Source organism: Hyalella azteca, unplaced genomic scaffold (genome assembly GCF_000764305.2).
Source record: "Hyalella azteca isolate HAZT.00-mixed unplaced genomic scaffold, Hazt_2.0.2 contig5104, whole genome shotgun sequence".
NCBI classification, from domain to species: Eukaryota; Metazoa; Arthropoda; class Malacostraca; order Amphipoda; family Hyalellidae; genus Hyalella; species Hyalella azteca.
Window position 1 is genome coordinate 239,903 of NW_025935305.1, and position 10,112 is coordinate 250,014.

General features: G+C 39.1%; 1 protein-coding gene across 1 annotated transcript in view; it reads left to right on the top strand.

The window, feature by feature from the left end:
* The window catches only part of LOC108668232 (dual oxidase), an 84,322-nt gene that overhangs the window by 35,882 nt on the left and 38,328 nt on the right, over positions 1–10,112 (top strand). The window lies entirely within an intron of this gene.

A 10,112-nucleotide genomic window follows, 5' to 3' on the forward strand; every position in this document is an offset into this window, starting at 1 on the left:
GTTGGGCTCTGAATGGGGTTTGAAACCTAAAAAGTTCAGTAGGTAATCCTTTCACTTAATTATTGCTAGGGCAAAGGAAGCTCGTTCGTTTCCCCATAAAATGTATTCGAGATGCGGCTAATAATTAAATAATAATCACATACTGAGCCCGTGCAACTTATAACTGCTAAAGTATTCCAAGCTAATTAAGTTTTTGACTCAAGGCGATGAGTTCTAAAGGAAAAAAGTTTCCTTCTTATTATAAATGGGGCAGCTGGCCTGCTCAGATTTGTTTTAAGCGGTCACTTCTTATCTCTAACTAACTATTTAAGTCCTGTGCTTGTTGGACCGACTTATTACTCGTGGCATTCACGAGACCTCGTAAAATTCATGAGTTTTCATCTGGTCGCTGAGTTACGGGGCTCATAAAGTTTTCAAACGTCAGGGGAACTTATCGTCTGGTTCAACTTTCAATAATTATTCCGAGCCTCTCAAACTTAGAACTCCGTGGAATTTTCTCTGGTTCTCAACTGCTGTGGTTTGATATTCCCGAAGCTTTACTTTAAGTTCTGTAAATGCCAGACCCCCCAGCTCCGCCGATATTGTAAGAATAATTAACGTTCCTAATTTATGGGCTGGTTGCATTTTAATTTAATAATTATTGACGTTCCCAATTTATCGCCTGGCTTGCATTTCAACTTAATAATTTATTATTAATTAACGTTCCCCATTCATCGCTTGGCTTACATTTTGTTTCACTTCTCATGAATTATTTGACCTTTACTTTTTCTTTACTCGAATCGCCTACTATGGTCGTCCGAAATCTTTTATTTTTCTTGCTCCTGCCAGAAATTTGATCACCGATGAGATTTTAGAGCTCCATAGATTGATGGTGGAACTGGACCCCAAGCGTTCATTTGCGGGAACTGTAAATTTTCAGACGTCAGTCTATTGAAGAAGCTGATGCTGTGGTCATGCTGGTGACGTGAGAGTAATAGCTGCTGCAAGCCCAATCAAATTTATTGCCTTTTCTGGACGTAGTGCATCAAGAGAATTGCGGGCTATGTTCTTAAACCTACAATCTTTGATAATGTGTTGAACTCGTTTGGTCCGTCGAGAAAAGTCGACAAACTGACAGTGACTGCCAGCCATCTGCGTTACGTTCTTAGCGCATTTTCTCATTTATGGAAAAAATGCACTATTGTGCTCGCCATGTCCGTCTGTCTGTCCGTCCGTTCGTCCGTGACCTCAAGTTTTCGTCGAGAAAATGCGCTCCCTGTCACTCACTGCTGTGAGTACCGAGTTATATTTTTTATATCAGACGATCTTCAAACTTTTTGTCTGATTTGCGATAAAAATCATGATAATTTTTTAATTTAGGTATAAATGCATCACGATATCGTGACGACGCCGTCCTGAACCAAGTAAGAACTTTGCAATATCATGGAATTTACATCTTTTTACGATACATATCGAGATGAGCCAGTTAATGTTGGGGATGAAATTTAAAAATTACTTTTGTCCAGCATCTACTGAAAATCAATTTAGTAAGTTTTTATCATTCTAGTTTTTACAATACGTAAATTTACATCGTTAATGCCCATCTCGTAAATGAAAGCAAATTTGAAGGCCAGTGGAAGGGCGTCTCAAAACTCTCATAAGGTGTGTCGGCGCGAGGTCAGTTATGATAGCTACTATAACTGGCCAGTTCTAACCGCCTGCAATTATAGGGTTAGGGTTCGCGTGGTTACAATTTATAAATTCATTTCGAGATAAAGTTATGGTCCCAATTTATAACTCAATTCCGAGACAAAATTATGGTCCCAATTTATTACTCAACTCCGAGATAAAATTATTGTCTCAATTTATTACTCAACTCCGAGATAAAATTATTGTCTCAATTTATTACTCAACTCCGAGATAAAATTATGGTCCCAATTATTAATCAACTCCGAGACATAATAATGGCCACAGTTTATGACAGTTTCGGGCGAAATTTCGAAATTTTACTCTTTGTTCGTAAATTTCGGGGCTTAATATACGAATAACATCGGCAACGGTTAAAATAAGCACAGACAAAGCTTGAACAAACAGGAAGCTTGACAATCGCGACTTTCAAGCTTAAATATAATCCGGTAGATTTCTTTGCCAAAGAATTTAGTGTCTGACAGGGTTGGATGTTCAAACTTCATGTTGTTGATATCTTTGAACGATCACAAGTCTCCAGCAAGTCTCTTAACATCTCTTGAAGCTTGCACCTCGCATGTTGCGCGATCTCGGTCTCAGTAAAGTGCATAATTTGACTGGGCATGTCCTACAAGATCTGCTGCTTGCATATTCATGCATACTTGCGTTCTATAGCGTGCATGGTTCCTTACACAAAGAGTCCTACGAACGTGCAAGTCTTCGTAAATATCTTGTCTTTTATTATCTCGCATTTCATCATGTTTGATTTTAACCTTTTTCTAACTTGCCGAGACTTTTCTTCATAGGTTACGAGTCTTCATTCAATCGCTTTATAACTTTTCTCTGATATTTGTAGTCTTCCTAGTAAAATGAGAGCGAACTCCATAAATCAAATACAAACTTTTGTATTGACCAATATCCATTTCAAGCCTTAACATGTCTTGACCAATTTATAAGCAGTTAGCAACGAACTCTAATAGTCCGACTCTGTCCAAGTGCATTTGCAAACCTACGCGTAGAATTCACGACGCGGTGCTGACCCTCCAGGCATGAGACGTTTAAATGTCGTTGATTAAACGTTGATTCCACGTAAGTAAGACGTCTTTCTCTCGCGCCTGTTTTCAAGTGCACCCAAATGCCTACAGAAAGCATAGTCTATTGTTCGTTTGTAGGAAACACCTCGTGTGTCAGGTCCATGCATGGCTGCTCGCTCCGCTCAAGTTGCGCATTGCGATGCTCAGTTAGTTGTCTCTTGCACGCAGATTTACATGCAAATCACCTTTGCCGGATCTAACCACGCTTACCGCTTGTTCGTTAATATGAACATAAAAATTTTGATGCGATGGATACTGTTTCGGAACTGAGCCCAGTTGAAAGCTTGCTCATATTCATAAATTCACTTGGGTTTGCCGAGACGTTTGATTCATTAATTGAATTTAACATCGGAAATCGTTGGGATCTGAGCTTTAACATTATATTTTTGTTCTGTATTTGGGTATTATAATGAAGTTAAGACACTTGTTTGATGCTTTTCCATGTACTGCCAAATTACTTTCACTGAGAATTAACATCAACATCGAATTTGAAAGAAACGTTCAAATCGCCTTCGAATCGAGCAATAGTTAGAAGACTCCGAGTGTATATTAGTTTTTGCTTACTTAGTGCAATTCGTGGTAAATCGAGTAACATATTTCACAAATTTTAATAATAACTTGAAAAATCGGCTTTTTACCGTTTTTTCTTGTTTGATAATTCTTATGATATCTATAAGCATTGTTACACTCGCTAATAATAATTTACATCACGATATATTGCTTATTGTTGCCGCAAGGCTTCTCTATTGGAAAGTGCCGTTCTCTTTATTATTCTGGGTTAAATTTAAACAGGTTGCTTCCTGAGCTGCCGTATACCCACCTGCACGACGCTAATATTGTTCGTACGGTAATATTATCAGTAAAGTTTAATGAGATCGTACAGATTTAGGCTGGTCTCCAGCTGTCAGGGCTGAGATCATGTATTACCTCGCACGCAATGATGTCCCGGTAATGATGATGTTGTACGAAAATTGGTTCTTTTGCAAATAGGATGAAATTTTTGCAGAAAATATTACTACGGTTCAATAGGTTTTTTCCAGGCTTTGATGCTTAAATGATAATGAAAAATCAGCATTTTCACCTCACTCGATAGAATCTTTTAAAATTGATGTAGGGAGAATCCTCAACAATGATGACGATGATGAAATTAGTCGGCTTCCTTCACCTCCTCTTAACGACTCCCTTCCTTCTTGCCGTAAGAAGTCCAGCCTTCATACGTGGCCTTCTTGGGTCGCTATATAATTATTCTCTATGAGCTCACTGTGGAGGAATAACCTTCACCTTGTTCTGCTACGTGGAGCTCCAATGCATAGCTTTGCTTTCTAATGAGTTGCCGCTGCATAGTTATACTTTTATATCCCCATATATTATTCTTCTTGGCTGCAGCGCAAGAGAACAGCCTCGTCGTGTGAATTGCCTCTCGTAAAATTTTAATTATATTCCTTAAATTGCTTTAAATACAATAACTATGGGGTTGTGAAAATGATGCATTTTATAGAATTTAGACTTAAGATGCATTTTCAGCATCATGTTTTACTTTATGTTTCTTCCTAGTGAACGATTTTATCATAAGAGAGTACTGCAATTTTTTTCGTATAATTTTATAAATTCATCAGACGGCCACTGCCAATTAATTGATTGCCTTCTTCTCGTGCACAAATTATTATGATCTCTCAGCATTAATAGGTGCATATAAAGTCTTGTATGGGAGCTCCGCCATTTTACGTGTACAGAGGGGCTATATACTGTCCGCTCTCTGTATTTATATCCATTAACTGCATTCATTACGTGTTCTTTCGTTGTCAGGAGATCGGTGAGCACCATTTCTGAAAGGTTTATATATGACTAATGAGTTAACGTAACTTATATATTCTAATTGAATACTTCTTGCACAAACTCGTGGTGAGCGTGGTGCAGATTTCTACAAAGTCGGCCTTCCCTAGTAACTGAAGTGCAGCTGTTGTTGAGTTAATGAGTGAGGCGAGCTTAATTGCTGAGTACTTATACCTGCACTGCAGCTCTGTGCGGCGTCAAGAATAGTTACGAGCTCGCAACTCTGTCTGACAATCACTGAAAGCTTTTCGAGGTAAACCTACCAGTCACGGACAAGAATTTGGCCGCTACTTAGGCTGTTTCGTGTACTTAGGCTGTTTCGTGTACTAAAGCCGCTGCGTGTCCTTAGGCCGTTACGTGCACTCGAGAGCGTGCTTCAAAAATCGGACTCTTCAACTGATGCCTGCATCGCTTACTGCTGCAGTGTAGCTGCAGGATTTGAGACTGTACGGGACTGTATTATTATGGAATTAAGACTGTACGGGACTGTGTTATGGACTTTAGACTGTACGGGACTGTATTATCAGCATGCAGTCCAGATTGTGCAGGCGTCTCTCATGCGGTGCGGAATGTCGCCAGCTTATTCACGTGTTGGGAGGATCAGCCACGCCCTCCCCTCTCCTCTCAAGGTCCTTGTCTCATTCTGGCTCTAGTCTCCGGGCTGCACACTGGAAACGAGAAAGATTTTCTCGTTTCTAATGTTTCAGTTATTCGATGTGTAATAAATACAGATTTATGTGTATTTGATTTATAAAATAAACCTTCCCATGAATTCATGATGGAACATGATGGCTAGTTTTGAATTAATTTAGTAGGGCTTGTAGATCGCTGCTGTTTGTTCGTCTACTTTGTAGATCGCTGTTGTTTGTTCCTCTGTCTATTTTCCCAGCTTTCAATTTGTGTCTATATTTCGCCTGCCATCACTTTTAATTTGTTTTCTGTTCGCGTTCTTCTGTCAATTTGTTTGCTTTTCTACGTCTAGTTATTGTATTCTATCTACTGTCATTCTTAATATTCTGACCACTTTTTGCTCGTCTAATTCAATTACCGTAGTTCGCCTTTTTCTCCGTAAGATTTACCGTCGCGCACAATGACTTGCAAATGTGTTCCGAGATATTATATTATTTATGAACCCCTGAGGTTAGACCTGCATGTTCATCGTAGCATTAACTGCTCGCGTTGTTAACCCCAGGCCTTCCTGATGCCATCGCCGCGCCCGACTTCCGCGCATGCCACGCCGTGTTACGTTGCCAGCAAAGTATGAAATTAACAAATGATATCTGATATAATATATACAGCCTCCCGCATTGTGTAATTGACTATCATCCTCTAAAAAAAATTCATTATCTATTGCGTTGTGCTGAAAATTGTTGAATGAAAATCATAGTTCTATCTTCAAGGTCGTCACTAGCTGGCTCAAGGACAATTGTATGTCGTGTTATTTTAATTGGTGCTGCAATATTAAGGATTTGACACGTGGCTTAAACGCTATGTATCTTGAGCGTCTTCATGTTATGAAAAGTTGCTTCGATGGAAAATGCCGCCCACTAATCTTGTGGCGCGTGGAAGTCACTTTACGTAGGAAATTGTTGCTGTTAAATGCTGAAATCGCTAAAAATAATCTACTACGACTCTAAGCATGGAAAATAAATCATTTTCATGTTGCTAAGCTGAACGAAAAACTTTCATATATACTGAAGAACTTAAATTCATACAATTCAACTCGATTCTATCAAATTCGTCTCATGAAACCATATATATAGTTTTTTGTCTAACATAGTGATGTCGGCGCTAAAGAGTATATATAGGCCTGATGTGGCCTGTACAATTTTTCAAGCAGAATCTTTTATTTTGATTCTGCTGCCATTCAAAAAATTAATTTTGCTGTTTTATTTTGATCCAGCTTCTTTTATTTTGATTTAGCTGTAGCCTCCCTCCGCTACCGTGGCTGTTGTCTAAACACGAAGACGTGAGGCGCAAGTTGCAGGCTCTCAATGAACTCGCTTTCGCTTTTAAGATCAAAAGCTGGCCTATATACCTGGAAGTGAGGGACTGCAGTGACGTCACTCGCACTCTTCCTCGCTTCCTCGATATTCTCGTCTAAGCAACTTTTTTGTGTCGTCCTGAGTTTTCTGATCGCCTCACTCGTTCCTGTTAGTCACCATGTTCCTTTAGGGCATGTCGCGTCATGCTTCTTCGGTGGATGGAATTTTATGCATTGTGATTAGAATTCCAATTTTCTGGATTGTGATTAGAATCCCTAACATAACTGAATTATTAAAGTTATTCATGCTCTTGGTGTGACTAAAAATATTCAAATACTTCTTATCAATCATGTTTTGTCCTTTAAAACTATCAAGTTGAGGGTTGCCTTGTTGAAAAGGAGAGTATTGGAACGTTCACGATATTTTTGTATCATATGATCTAACCGTGCCACGGTCGTTTAAGTTCGATCCTCATTTACGTCTGAAATATTTTCTTATTTGACGAACGAAAATATCGAAAAGTTACTGTGTGCAAGATATCTTTAAAATCAGTAATAAAACAATTAACTCTGTTATCTAAAACTCGAATAACACGTATAGTTAACCGAAATCGATTATCAGTAGAAAACGACGAATATGAATACGCATATAGACGAGGCATCTAACATATATCTAACATTTCGCAGCCACGCGCACGTTGATATGTTATACGTGAACGAACCTTTTCTTAAGTTACCGGTCAAATTTTGTAAGAGGAATAATTCCTGAAAGGAACTCGTGTTTTAGGCAACGTTTTAAAATGCATATGCAAATCGTTGCGCAATCAGCTCCCTTATAGCCAGAGTTAACGAAACATTCTCAACTGCGGAGTGACAAAACAAACTCTTCTGACACTATTTGAGATTTCACTCAATAGCTTTGGCGTGTGTATGGACCATTAGCTTTGTGGCGCGTGTGTGGCCCATTAATCTTGTGGCGCGTGTGTTACCACTTAACCGTATGGTTCGTACATTAACCGTGTGGCAAAAGGGTGGTAGTGCGGAGGTGCGAATGCCCCGTAAAACTACAGGCCTTGGCATGCAACAGCCACGCGTCCGCCGTCATTTCTGATCAAGTCCCGCCACCTCGCACTGACCCGCCAGCGCTGCTGATCAAGTCCCGCCACCTCGCACTGACCCGCCAGCGCTGCTGATCAAGTCCCGCCACCTCGCACTGACCCGCCAGCGCTGCTGACCAAGTCCCGCCACCTCGCACTGACCCGCCCCGACCACGGCAGGCGTCGGACACGTTCTCCTACTCCCGGATCAAGTGTTCAATGATCATTTCCTCGCTGTGGACAACTCTTGTTTGTAGTTACGTAGTTGTACGAGCGTAGTGGCAGCTGACGTTGTCACCAGTGTTGGGATATATATATTTTTGTTATTATCATGGAGACAGTTATCGTCATTTGTGTAGACTGCGTCATTATAAATCTAGAAAATGGACTCGCGGCCTCATCGTAACTCATGTGTAACACAGAACACGGCTGCACCGTAAAGATTTACAGCGATCTACGATGGCCACGACGTTACGATGATGGCCGAGCACGGCGCGGAAGTTTGCTCAGTCAATAAGCCTTCTCTGCAGCAGCGTCAACTGCATTGTGAGCTGCGTTCTTCACACAGAAACTGCGCTTTCATGTTTGAAGAGAAACTTACTGAGGTCACTCCAGTTCCTGGATGCCTTGGTAAACGATAAATATTATTATTAGCATTAACGTGCAAGATTTGCGTGCGTTCACAAGTATAAGCTAATACTTGCTATTTCTATTTATGACCTTGCTAATATAATGCAGCATAACTGCTTGAGGTCTTCGAGTGAATATTGACTAGATGTAATTGAGATTTTTTGCACGTCATCACTCAAATTATGCGAAATGAATTTCTATGGAAGAATCTCTAGCTAGCAGTTAAACGATGTCTTTGTTAAACTGGAGGTCGAGTTTTGCAAGAGAAACTAAAAAATTAAGTAGAAATAAAAAAGTTTTTTTTTTCGTTAAACCTCTAAAAAATTCGTTTTTCTCCACTCGTTCGCTTTTTCGTTTGAGGTAATTGAATTAACATGTATCAGCTGACTAAATCTACGGCTTCATAACGCAATTATTTCGTAATTAGCATTTAAGCACTAATGAAACTTCTGGAGTATGTGAAGGAAGGTCGGACTGGATGCTCTTATTTGCCTTAAGCTTTTTATTGCTTTAAGGCATGTTTTATATTCAAGCCACCCAAACTCATCACAGTTAACATGCTCAAGTTTCCACCATGTTTGAATACTAAATCTCTTGATTTCTCGACTCGAACGTTAAATCTCCACGAAATCTCACTTGATTTATGCCGGCGTTCATCGTCTCTTGTAAAAAATTCCGCTTCGTAGACGCTGAAATTCTGCATTGAAATTCTGAAAGTGTAAACTTCTTTCAGTAAAAGAATGTCCAGTCTGCAAAGGCACAATTTATTCATGAATTACCAGAATTGACCTGATGCAAAACTGCCCCTCAACTTTGTAACAGGGATTTTCTTGCAATTACTTGCGCCTCTCACGTTTTTACCACGTTTTTCTTAGCTCGCTTTCGTGTCTGTGATGATCAAATCTTGCAATCGATATTTCACCAACTTTCCCATTAGCTAGCGCTCTGAAACATTTAGGGAAGCTCAGCTCCCGATAACAATACAATAATCAATAATTTGTTGCACGTTTCCAGGCGTATAAACTCTAAAGGAACTCACAAGCAGGGGTTGGAACAAGAGATCAGTAGCTGCCGAAAAATTATTTTCTACTTTTGAGTCCACATGAAAAACGTGGTCTTTAAAAATTTTTTTTATACATTTTATTATCGCTTATATTTGCTATAACTTGTTTCGTTCTGATGCTTCTGTGTGGCGAGAGTTTGTTTTGGACACTCAATGTATTGGTACAGCAATCACGGTATATTGCTAAATTATAACACTAAACTCATTCATTTCACTACCTCTATTTTAAATAAAGCTGAGGGACATCAAGTTGTATTTCATAGCATCAAATAAACTCATTAGTTAACTATACCATTAAACCAATTATTTAATTATATCATTAAAACCATTGGTTTTCAACGAAATGCTATGGGTAATAATTGAAGTATTTTTTTTCGATTTGTTGTTAAAGTTCATTGTGTTGAAGGCACTTGGAAAGTCAGAGTTCGTGTTGAAACGAACAATGTTATGAGTTATAACGTTCTTAACGATCTCAACCTCGCTCTCTAATGGCATGAGTCCGCCATCTTTTCTTCGCGCTCGTGAACTTCAATTAAATGAGTGCATGCGCTGCGTCATGCAATACACTAGAATTATTCTTACTAGAATTATTCTTACTGGAATTATTCTTACTGGAATTATTCTTACTAGAATTATTCTTACTGGAATTATTCTTACTGGAATTATTCTTACTGGAATTATTCTTACTAGAATTATTCTTACTGGAATTATTCTTACTGGAATTATTCTTACTAGAATTATTCTTA